This window comes from Scyliorhinus torazame, chromosome 18 (genome assembly GCF_047496885.1).
Source record: "Scyliorhinus torazame isolate Kashiwa2021f chromosome 18, sScyTor2.1, whole genome shotgun sequence".
Classification (NCBI taxonomy): domain Eukaryota; kingdom Metazoa; phylum Chordata; class Chondrichthyes; order Carcharhiniformes; family Scyliorhinidae; genus Scyliorhinus; species Scyliorhinus torazame.
In genome coordinates, this window is record NC_092724.1 from 112,253,731 (window position 1) to 112,266,695 (window position 12,965).

Genomic DNA, 12,965 nt, shown 5'->3' on the forward strand with positions numbered 1-12,965 from the left:
AATCGGCGGCGGTCGGCCCGCCGACCGGCGCGATTCCCGCCCCCGCCGACCGGAGCCGCACGATTCCCGCCCCTGCCGAAACTCTGATGACGGAAACTTCGGGACACGGCGTGGGTGGGATTCACGCCAGCCCCCGGCGATTCTCCGACCCGGCGGAGAACAAAGACCTGCCCTAGGCCTTTTCTAACATATTTCTTCCGACTGCCATTGTTTTGTACTTTTGGTGTAATTCACAGTCAATCCAGATTTTACTCAATCTACAATGTTTAGTTCAACCTTCTTTGGTTTGTGCCATCAATGTACTTCGTGTTTATTATTCTTGCCTCCAACTTTTAAGCCCAGATGTAAATTCTCAAAATATTTGTTCGCTGTACAAATAATTTTGCATTTTGTACTCCTCTCTTCTCTTGAAACATATCTGATTGTATATTTTCTAGCCTGATGTTCGTTATTTGGTTCTAAGCTCCGAACAAATTTCATATCTTGTTGATGTCACATTTCAGCCACATGTCGCTTAGACTATGGTGATAAACATGATGAAATGCAATTCTTGATTTTCCGTCTCCACCCACTACCGGGATCGGCCAGTCCCACCAAAGGTCAGTGGACCTTTGGTTGGGCCATTTGGTTGGGCCATCGAATTTCCCGCCATGAGGGGGTGGAAAATCCCGCCCATAGTCCAAATGTAAATATCCTTGTTTACTTCTAGATATTTATCGAACGTTATTCCTGGATTAAATATTTCCTCTCTTGTTCCTATTCCAGCTCTAAATTCACATTGTGTTTCACCAATTTCTGCTTCAAATGTGTTACTATTTCTTTTTCTTGTGATTTTGAAGAGCACTTTAATGAGATAACTCATTAAGCTTATAGCCCTAAAATGATTTCATTCCATTGCTTTGGGTTTCTTAGTTAACGTAACAAATAATTGATATGTAATGTCACATTGGAATGTATCCTTTGGTATATATTTGACCACAAATTTCTGTTATCATTTTTCTATTTCTGTTTCCCTAAGGGCTTTCGATGTTCTGTTGTTACCACATCTGTGCCGCGAGCATTTCCTGTACTCTTCAAGTTCAAAGCATTCTTTCCCTCTGATATCATATTGGTCCATCATTTGCCTATGTACCTTGAAGACCTCCTCAATTTGGATCATCGCACAATTCGTTTATTTATGCTCTCCATATTTTTGCTGCTACATATCTTTCCAACAATGTTTTACCAGCTTTGTCTATTATGCCCCCACTCTCTGCTATTGTTCTCCTTTTCATTCTGTCTATCAAAAACTTCACCCTCTCGTAGATTGCTCTGATTTAGTGACTTCTTCCAGCTCCAAGTATCCCTGTATACTTTTCCCCTTAAGCCTCCCTAGATGTATTGTATAATATATATATATAATAAATATATATATATATTCAGATGGAAAAATTCCACTCAAGTTGTATGGTTTAGAGTTGATTTATCATCCTGGGTCAGCAGACCTTATAACTTCGAAAAGAGTAAAAGTTAAAAGTAGATTGGGGAAGGTTAAAATTATGAACAAGCGTCCCTGGTGATTCAAAGCAGTCAGTCGTGCTACCTCTTTACTAACTTTTATATTTGGCTTTTAAATTAATCCTCTTAAGAGATAAAGTTTAGCTCCCCTGGTGCCTCAGTAGGTTCATTCAGTGAATAACTGGGTTATCCAGAACAAGAGAATTTCAGGTTTAATCTCCAGTCTATGCTGATCTCAGCTGACTGTTTCCTTCTGAGATTGTTGTGTAGGAAGGTGGATTCTGGGCAAGCGGTGTTTCTGTCATGAACCTACATGAACTCCATTTTGTTAACTGTAAAAAACAAATATTCAGGTCAGGATTCTGCCTGCGGACTGGCTGAGTATTTGATTTATTGGGAATCCACTGCTTGGATTAATGTGTGGCTTATTTGGAGTAATGCTCAACTGACGATCACAGTTATGCCTACTCAATTCTTGTGGACTTATTCTGTCAGTCATGGCTCAGTTAGCAGCCACTGAACCTCGTGAGACGTCATGATTTGGATCTCACCTTAGCTGGGCGAGATCTAGATATACATATTTAAATGATCCGTTAGGCTTGTTTAACTATGTCTGTGTTTGAGGGGGACCAAGTCCATGAAAGGGGTGAATGGCAGGTATGAAAAGGCCTAATAAAGGTTGGGGGAGTGAAGGGTGGGAGTCTTGACAGGGGGGCCCAAAAGGGGGGATGTGGAAGCCTGAAAATGTAGGAGGCCCTCAGCTACTCCATAGCGGGGTGTCTTCACTTAGAGGGGTTTGGGAGGGTTGACATTGCCCATGGATGGGTGATGTGGGGAACCCTTAAGCTCGCTTAGAGATCGGGGCACCCTTTAAAAACAGTGCCCCAATCTCTGAGGAGCTTGTTTAGGTCCCACCCTTTGGGCGGGATCTAGATCGCCACATCTCGCGAGATCCCGTTAGATCTTGTGAGGTATAGTGAGCCGGGCCTCTCTCAAGATTTACCAGCCCCGTCGCGTCCCGAGTCGGGCGCGGTGCGGCTTTTAGATCATACCCTACTTGTGCTTGAATTGCGGTGTGGATCTCAACCAAAAAGCCGGCGAGGAACACCCAGCTAAACCCGTCCAAAAAGACACTTCAAAATTATTTGGTTGAATTGCGGCCCAAGGCTGGTGCTCCAGTGCAATACTGAGGAGGTGCTGCACTGTTGGAGGTGCTGTCTTTCATATGAAATGTTAAACTGAGGCCCCATCTTCATGCCTGGTTGGATGTCAAAGATCCCAACTATGTAAAAATCAAAATGGCCATTATCCCATTTGCTGAGTACAGATTAGCTTCTATTTTTCCCACATTTCAACACTGCAATCATTATCCAGGCTATAAAGCCCTTTGAGGTGTCCAATGGTCATGGAAAGTGCTATATAAATATACATCTTTCTTTTTTATGTGGCGATGTAAAGGTCTTTAGAGTCCACTGTTTCCTCACTGCTGTTTGAACGGCACAGAAGTGGCACTCACATTGATGATGATATATGCGTACTTCCATAATACAGGGAACCAACTGTGCAGTACCATATTATTCCATTGTGCAATCTACTATCATGTTGGAACATCACGGAACTAAACTTAAATACTGAAGTTCCCATTCTCTCTTCCACAGTGCAGGAAAAATGAATTGAGAATTGTGACTGTAGAAAGAAACAACAGTTTTTTAAAATCCGCCTTTGTGTAAAATCGTTGTACGTTTTCGTGTTGAGACCATTTTACAGGCGGATTAATGGTTCATTATACAGAAGTGTAATAACTCTCATGAGACCCACGGGGACAGCCCAATTGATCTCCATGTGAGGTTTGTAGAATATGAGCTCCCTGATAGAGGGAGGAGGTCCATCAGCAGGCGCTCGTAGGAATCACCATAAAAGCCGGCCCAATCGATAGTCACGGTCGAGACCTATGTACTGTATGCCACAGTTGTGATCTTTTCTTTCAGCTGTTACGACCCCCTGACTAGTGCGCAGTCAATCCGGCCCACTTGACCCAGAGTTGCAAATCAATTGAAATTAATAAATATTTCTTAGAAAAACACCCAAAGTCTTTGGCCCCGAGCTGCCCAATAACTATAGTCACCAGGTTTGTAAATTTAAAAACAATTAAGTATATTAATAACAGTACAATTAAATATGCAACAAATACAATAGGTTAACGACCATGGGCGGTATTCTCCCCCCCCCCATGCCGGGTGGGAGAATCGCCGGGGCGCTGCACGAGTCGCGCCACGCCGCCCCGACACCCGCTCGTGATTCTGCCACCCCCCCGAAACCAGCAGAGCAAGAATCGTGCCGGGCCGCTCGGAGAATCGGCGCGAGCGGCAATTCTCCGGCCCGGATAGGCCGAGCAGCCGGCAAAAAAAAAGGGCAGTCCCGCTGGTGCCGTTCACCCCTGGTCGCTGCCGGCGGGAACTCTGCGGGAATGCTGGGAGGAGGTGCCTGTGGGGGAGGGGAGGGGGGCTCCTTCAATGGGGGGGGGCCTCCGATGGGGTCTGGCCCGCGATATGGGCCCACCGATCGGCGGGCCGGCCTCTTCCTCCCCGGGCCTACTTCCTTGTGCGGCCAGCGCCTGTTGGGTCGGGGCCAGCGCGCGTAAGAAGTTCCCCGCGCATGCGGAGGATGGCGCGGCCCAACTGCGCATGCGCAGGATTGAGCTGCCCCAACTGTGCATGCGCGGGTTGGGGCGGAGAGGCTGGAGTGGCTTGAACCACTCCAGTGCCGTGCTGGCCCCCTGTGGGTGCCAGAATAGGTCATGCCCGGGCCCTGTTCGCGCCGACGTAAAACGCGACGGCGTTCACGACAGCGTGAACACTTGACTCAATATCGGAGAATCTCGCCCCATATAATTCCTAACCCAATATATATATACACACATACAAGACAGAAAAACACACCTGTGGGGGAGGGAGGCGGTATTTGCACTATGTTTATATTTTTATGTACATTGTTCATATTGCTGCTGTTACAATGCCAAAAAAAGACCTCATTAAAATGTTTATTAAAAAATGAAGACAGAAAAACACAGAAGGGATAAGGGGGTGTAAATAATAAGTAAAGTAAAGGGAAAAGAGTCTTTGTTCCAGATGACTGCTTCTAGCACTTCTTCCTTCAAGGCTTTCAGGTCAAGATTTCTGTTTCCAGTCTGTAATGGTTTTTACTGTAGATTTATTCAGGTCTCTGCAGATTCAAAAATACAGCAGCTATTCTGGAGAAAACACGAGTGAGAGAGAGAGTAGGTCCTTTTTCTGAATGTCCAAGTCTTCAACTGCCTTTCCCTGGGTCTCTGAAAATCATCCAACTCAGGCAGGGCCCAATAACTGCCTGATATTGGGCAGAATACAACCTTTTGGCCAATTCATTGGCCACCAGCCAACCAATCGATCAGAGTCGCAACGATCTCTCGGGTGCACAGAGTCTGAGTTCTGCTGTCTGAAAGCTAGCAGAGTGTTCACTTTTGTAACTTTTGAATTCCTTTCGTCCCCTGCTTGACTGTCCATTATATGTCCATTAAGCATCCATGGGTCAAGATGATAACAGCAAAAATAAAAGAAGGGAACAGAAGGAAATCAACAGGAAGGGCCCTTGCACAGCGGAAAAGAAATCGCCGTTTTGATTTACCTTCTCGAGTCTCCTGAGCTTTTATAAAAATACTTAATCATTGTAGCCACTTCCCTTTCCCTTGAAAACTTTGCGTTCTGAAATTTAACTGGTGCATTTTCCAATGCTTGGTGCACTCTATAATGTCACAAAGCCAATGTCTATGTTATGTCATGATGTGTCTAATGCACCGTGATGTGTACAAACACCATATAATTAAAACAATGAAAGCGTGCACGATACAGTGAGTTTAGCACAATTAATCCTGACTAAATGTGCTTCTTATTAATTCCACATGGACTGATAAGTAATTGCTATTCATATCTCTGGTCACAACTCCCCATTATTTTGCATAGGTCTTCCTGACAGACCTGGGAGCTCTGTGAATTTTTAATTAGTCTGAATTCCTTTGCGACTTAACATTCAGATTAAGTTTCAACTGGATTATGAAGGAATCATGTGGGATCCATACATTCACCCTGCACATTCATTAGGCAAAAAGCAAAAATAGTAATGCTCAAATTTAGTTGAATCTTCACTGTTACCTCTCGCGACTTCATTGTTGTTCCCTGGATTCATTAACTTGGCATGAAAAATGTCATTATTCTTTAGATTTAATGACTTTCTGTAGTATAATTTCGGCTGAAACTTTTGAGAAGACAGAAATGCCTCCTTATAAAATTGTAAAATGTTTATTACATATGTTTGTGGTATGTTATATTCTGTACAATGATTATTGGTTTGTCATTCAGTTTATTGGACTGCAGGATACATGGGAAGATTAATTTATTCTACGTTAACATTAGCTGGATGAGTTGCAAGCTCTGCCTCTGTCAAGAACTGGTGGGGTTAATAGGGGGAGGCAGTGGCATTGTGGTATTGTCGCTGGGCTAGTAATCCAGAGACCCAGGGTAATGCTCTGGGGACACAGGTTCGAATCCCACCATGGCAGATGGTGAAATTTGAATTCAACAAAAATCTGGAATTAAAAGTCAAATAATGACTATGAAACGATTGTTGTAAAAATACACCTGGTTAATTAATGTCCTTTAGGGTAGGATTCTGTCCTCCTTACTCAGTCTGGCCTTCATTTGACTCCAGACTTTTAAATGCCCTCCGAGATGGGAAATAAATGTGAACGATGCCCACATCCCATGAACGAATAAAAAGAGTCCATTCGACCCTTCATGCCAGTAATGATTCTCTTGAAGCGCCACACAGTGAGTCCTATACCCCTCCCCCCTTTCCCTCATAGCCTTGAAAATATTTTATGACCAGATAATGATCCAATTCCCTTTTGAAAGTCACGATTAAATCTGTCTCCACCACATTCTCAGTGCATTCCAAATCTGAACCACTCGCTGGGTAAGTATTTATTTTCTAATGCCACTTTTGGTTCTTTTGTCAATTACCTTCCATCAGTGTCCTCTGGTTCTTGATCCTTCTACCAATGGGAGCAATGTCTCACTATTTATTTTGTCTGCATGTCTCATCATTTTGAAAGCCTTTATCAAATCCTCTTTCCACCTTCTCTGAGAAGAATTAATAGCGGGGGATTTCAACTTTCCCAACATTACCTGGAGTTGTCAAAGTTTGAAAGATTTAGAGGGAGCAGAATTATTTTTTAAAAATAAAGTTAGAGTACCCAATTAATTTTTTCCAAATAAGGGGCAATTTAGCGTGGCCAGTCCACCTACCCTGCACATCTTTAGGTTGTGGGGGAGAAACCCACGCAGAAACGGGGAGAGTGTGCCGACTCTACACAGACAATGACCCAGAGCCAGGATCAAACCTGGGACCTTGGCGCCATGAGGCAGCAGAGGTAACCACTGAACCACCTCCTGCCCTTGGGAGCAGGATTCTTAAAATGCATCCAGGAAAACTTTTCAACCCAGAATGTAGAAGATCATACGAGAGGGGGCAACAAAGCCAAGCAAGTGGTTGAAGTATCAATGGGGGAACATTTTGCAGACAGTGATCATAACTGTTAAATTCAAGACTTCTATGGAAAACGACCAGGATGGGCCTGAAATCAAAGTTCTAAACTGAGGGAAGGCCAATTTTAATAAGATCAGATATGATTTGGCCAGAGTGGAACGGAGCAAATACCTTTAGGTAAATCTGTGACAATTCAGTGGGGCGCATGCAAGTAGAAGACAGGGAGTGTATAGGGCCAACATGTTCTAGTCAAGAAAAAGGGTGGGACCAACAAATCCAGTGAAAGTGCAAACCTCACACAGACAGTTACCCGAGGCCAGAATTGAATACAGACCCGAGGAGCTGTGAGGCAGTAGTGCTAACCACTGCTCCACCATTCTGCCCTAAAACTGAAATGAACTGTGGCAACAGTGGGATCCAAACCCATGTCCCCGGAGAAACTGGAAACTAAATCCAGCGTCTTAGACTGTTCGGCCATGCTATCCCAATTGAGGGATATACAGCATTGGATAAGGAAAAAAAGGGATTCTTATGGCAGATATCGAGGGCTCAAGACAGCCGAAGCCCTAGAGGCGTAAAGAATGTGCAAGAGGGAACTTAAAAAGAAAATTACAAGAGCAAAACTGGGACATGAAAGGATACTGGCAGGTAAAATAAAGGAAAATCCTAAGTTGCTTGACAAGTACATTAAGAGTAAAAGGACAACTAGGGAAAGAGTAGGGCCCATTAATGACCACAGTGATAATTTGTGTTTCGAGCTGGAGGACATAGATAGCGTTCCAAATGAATACCTTGTGTTAGTGTTCACGAGTGAGAGGGATTGTTTGGGTATAGAAATCAGGGAGAAGGACTGTGATAAAATTAAAGAAATTAACATCAACAGAGAGGAGATTCTGAGTGTTCTTCCAGGCTTAAAAGTAGATAAATACCCAAGGTCAGATGAAATGTATCCCAGGCTGTTGAGTAAGGGAAGGGAGGAAATGGCAGGGGAGCTGGAAATAATTTTCAATTCCTCTCTGACCACGGAGAGGTGCCAGAGGACTGGAGGACAGCCAATGTGGTACCTTTATTCAAGAAGGGAAGAAGGAAACTACAGGCCAGTCAGTCTAATCTCGGTGGTGTGGAAACTATTGGAAGCAATTCAGAGACACAGATTAAATTTGCATTTGGAGAGGCAGGTATCAATCAGGAACAATCAGCATGGTTTTGTTAAGGGGAGGTCATGTCTGACCCAGTGTGTTAGCTGTACCGGAACAGCTTGGCTAGGGGTGCAGCAAGTTCTGGAGCACAAGTCTGCGGTATTATTGCCCGGGATATTGTAAGGACTCGTTGCCTTTGCAGTATCTAGTGCTAAATCTGTGGAACTCTTTGTTGCAGAACACTGTAGAGGCCATGTCACTGAGTGTCTTTAAGTCAGAGATAGATAGGTTCTTGATTAATAAGGGGATCAGGAGTTTCAGGGAGAAGGCAGGAGAATGGGGATGAGAAACATGATCGAATGGCGGAGTAGACTCCATACGCCGAATGGCCTAATTCTGCTCTTATAGCTTATGGCTTACGTTATTATCGAGGTCAGACCAGTTTTCTTGAGTAATATTCCTTCCACTGGAATCAGTGTTCACCCCTTCCTCCACTAGCACACTGTAACTGTGTTCTATATAATCTACACAATGTCTGCAAAAGCTCACCAAATCAATTTTGACAACATATCAATTCCCAATGACTTCAACAAGACAATGGGAGCACTGTCATCTCCAAGGTCCTCTCCAAGTCTTTCAAAGTTGATTGAGACATACAGTGCTATTCCTTCACAGTTGCTGGTTATGTTGCTCTCTTTGGTTGGCTCTGAATATGGCGGTCAATATGGTCGTCTTCCTTAATCCTAATTATGTTTGCTCTAGAGTCGCCAGGTATCTTTCGATACCGCCACAAGGTTCGAACCCGAATACTGATCAAAGAGTCGGTACACCAGTTAGTTAGTTCAAAGTCAATACTATCTATTTACACACACAGTAGTATCTACTCATGCACAAAATATTACAGACTAAACTATCACTGCTGCTAAAGCCTATACTTAGCTTCGGGCGCCCACTCAGTCAGAGGAACAATGGCTGTTGTTCGGTTCTGAGGCTGCTGGTGTCGAAGTGGTAGAGGGGAAACAGCTAAGGTCATCCATCTGGTAGCGAGCGTTGACCTTGGACTTACTTGCTTCTGGTGCAGCTGGTGGACGGGTCTCTCCGCTGTGAGAGCCACGTCCAAGAGAGCGATTCTCTCTTGGGGCCTTCTTCTTATACCCGAAGGGGTTTCGCGCGCTTTTGGACGGATCTTGAACTTGGCCCCAATTAATTGGGCCGTATCTTGATCACTCGTATTGATCTTGACCAATAAAAGGGTGGGTGCCCTGATGGCTGGGTGTGTCCTAGGTGGCCGCTTTGTTTTCTGCTTTCGGTTTGGGGAACTGACGCCGCGAGGTCTGGGGCCAGATCGGTTACTTAAGTATCTTCCTTTGTTCCTGGAGATGGGCCATCCATATGCTAATAGGCTGACAGTTTCAGTCTTGTCTTGGACCTACGGCTCCAATATGCAGACAGGCTCTGTGCCTGCTTTCTTTCTTAACGTTGTCAATTTTTCCCTGCAATCTTTGCAAATGTCCATTTTGTATTCTGGAAGTGGCCATCCCAGATGGCTACACACCCTCCTTGTGATCCTCAATGCGAAGCGTGAAGGATCAAATAACCGCGTTGTCTTCGTTCTCCTCCCAAATTGGGCACCTGTAAGCACTTCATAGGCTCTACACTTCTCTGTCCTATGAATTGCAACTTTTACCTAAATTATTTATGTACATACATCATTATAAAATTCTACGGGGCGCTATGACATTCAGGCATGCATTACAAAATAAAAAAACTGGAACCTCTAACTATCCTTAACTAAACTATCCTTACTCAAACAATCAAAAGAATTTACAACATTTTAAACTGTACCAATAGCAGCAACACAGTCTCTCTGGCTTGGCAGTCAAGCACAGAGTTTTACATTTCTTTTTATTGGAACGAACAAAACACACACAAAAAACGGATGCACTTTAATTCACTTAAAGGGGTTGGGGGGTTTGTTGAAGTCTGAAAATAGGGGATCTGAGGGTGTATATCGGAGTGCAAGTGCGGGAGGCATTCCTCCACCATTTCCTCAGTTTTAGAGTCTGAACGACACTGTAGAGTATCGCAAGTACTCATAGTGATTCCACAACGTAGGATAGGGAATACCAGGTGATGAACCGGTCACACCAGGTCGGTGTACTGGTCACTGTCTCGGGGTTTAGTGTATGGCGGGGTGGGAAACATTCACGGCCTGCGTGTTAGGGGTCAGGAGGGTAGCGTCCGCGCGCAACTGGAGGGATCCCGCTAAGATCCAACTGTGGAGCATGATGGTTATCTTCATCTTCCCTTCTTTCTGTCTTCTTTTTTCTTCTTCTGAAGTTCCTGAGGTTCCGAAGTTCTATGGACACAAGCATAATATCTGTTATTATCTTACTTAAGATCTCGTATGTCCATCTGTCTGTCCTCTTATTGCCAAATAACCATTATAATTGGTCACCATCTGTGACTCCCTCATTTTTCAAAAATATTTTGGACAAGACATCCGAGAAAAAACTGACACAGTGCGAGCCATCTCGCAGCCTGTGTGATCTACCATCCCAGTGTTCGAGGATGTAAATAGCATTTGGAAGCAACCTAAGGGTTGCCATAAAGTAACAAAAGAGTTTTGAACTTAAAGAGCCAAAATGGGGTGCGTATGGGCCGCGGCGGGTAAGAATGGGTGGAATCCCCGGGTAGGACAGTGACCAGTGCCGTGTGTGCTCTACCCGAGCATAGCTGACCAGAGGGGGGGTTCCTCTGGCAGGGCGGGGACCAGTGCCGTTTCTCCACTGCCTGAGCGACCAGCAAGAACGGAATGAATATGTGGTCATCGTGGGGGCTGCCTCTCGTACCTTCAAATCAGGAGAGTAGCCATGATTGGTTGTCTGCCGACAAACTAGTTCCTCTGAACGGTTGATTGTCGACAAACTTGTTCCATTAACTGCTGGTGGGCGTTAAAAGAGTGGTGGCGTGAGGCCATAAAAAACTTTAAATGTACAAATAATGTTTAACATTCACAATAACAAACATTCATTACAAACATGGTGCAGGTTCCATCAGAAAGGGCACCGTAACTCTCCATCGGTTCCTTTTTACCATCATCTGGACACCTCATTGCTCAGTAGCGAACAGAGTCGCAAAGGGATTCGTTTGGTGGGCGTCAGACTCTATGTCGTCATCTTCTCCCGGCTGCCATACTCTTGACTGGAGTAGGTTTGTTAAAGCTGCGTGGGGCGAATTGGGGTCCATCTCATCATTCCGGATGAGCCTGAATGAATTGTCTCAGTGCCAGAATCTTGTGTCGAGTTTGGAGCCGCAACGGTTTCGTCCGTAATCGTCGGGTGGTGCGTCAGGGACTTTAATGTACGTTATCTCGAAGGGGTTGCTGGAATCATGTTCAGAATCGCTGGGAGTGGGGCCTGGTGCAGGGGTGTAATTGTAGCGTGGAGTGCTGGGGCTGTCGCTATCACTGTCGCTGCTGGTTGAAGGAAGGGAGAGGCAGAGTCATGCCTCTGGGGGTGGAGTCGAAGTCGTGTCTGAGGACAGGTTGGGAGAGGGTAGGAATACGTCTTCTGTGGGCGGGGCGTGCTCATCTGCTGCTGCAAGCGAGATGTGCTGTGCATGGTTGTTCTGTGAGCCATAAGCCTGAAGCTGGTTTATGTGAAACCACGCAGACTTGCCATTGGGATATGCGATCTTTTATACAGAGGGGCTGACTTTGTCAGAGATGGAGTACGGTCTGGAAAATTTGGGGGAAAGGAATGAACTGGGGTTGTGTAGGGATAGCATCACTTGCTGCCCGACTGCAAACTCGGTGGCACGTACCGTTTTATCAAAGCAAGCCTTGCTTTGCTTCTTCCGTGTCCCAAGTCTAACAGCTGCTGCGAGCTGGGCTGCCTTTACATTAGCAATAATCTGCTGTACTGCTTTTTCATATGTGAGGGCAGTGACTGTGGGGCTGGCCAAATCCCGTCCTAATAAATACTCTGTCCCTTTCATGGGGCGTCCGGTCATGAAGGTGTGGGGGGTGTATCCTGTGGACGTGGATACCGTGTGTCATATGAACATTAAAGCAAATGGGAGAACGGTGTCCCAGGTGCTATTGTGCTGTTGCACTATTTTCCTGAGGGTGGCTTTTAGAGTTCTGTTCAGCCTTTCTACAATACCGCTTAATTGGGGGTGGTATGCTATATGAAACTTTTGCTTTATTCCGAAAATTGTGAGGACGTTTTTCATCACTAGTCCTCTAAAATGGGAGCCTTGATCGGACTCTATACTGCGTGGGAGGCCGCATCTTGTAATGATGTGCTGTGTTAGGATTTTAGCTGTAGTTTTGGCAGTGTTTGTTCTGGATGGAAAGCTTCCACTTATTTTGTGAAGGTGTCGATGACCACCAACACATACTTAAAACCATTTCTGCAGGGGAATAGGGGTCCTGTATAATCTATTTGCAAATTCATCCAGGTGCCATTAACGGGGCGGGTGTGACTTAGCTGAGCTTTTCTTGCATATCTGTCCGGATTGTTCTGGGCACAGATTAAGCAATTCTCAATGTAATAAGTAACATTGGCTTTTAGGTCAGGCCACCAGCAGAGAGGTCTGAGGTGGGCTAGGGTGGGTTCAATGCCCTGGTTACCATGATTGTCATGGAACTGACAAATAATTTGGTTCCTGTGTTGGCTGGGGACTACATAAATGCCGTCTTTTAGAATCACACCGTCATGTGTGGTTATCGCGTTTTTAAACTTA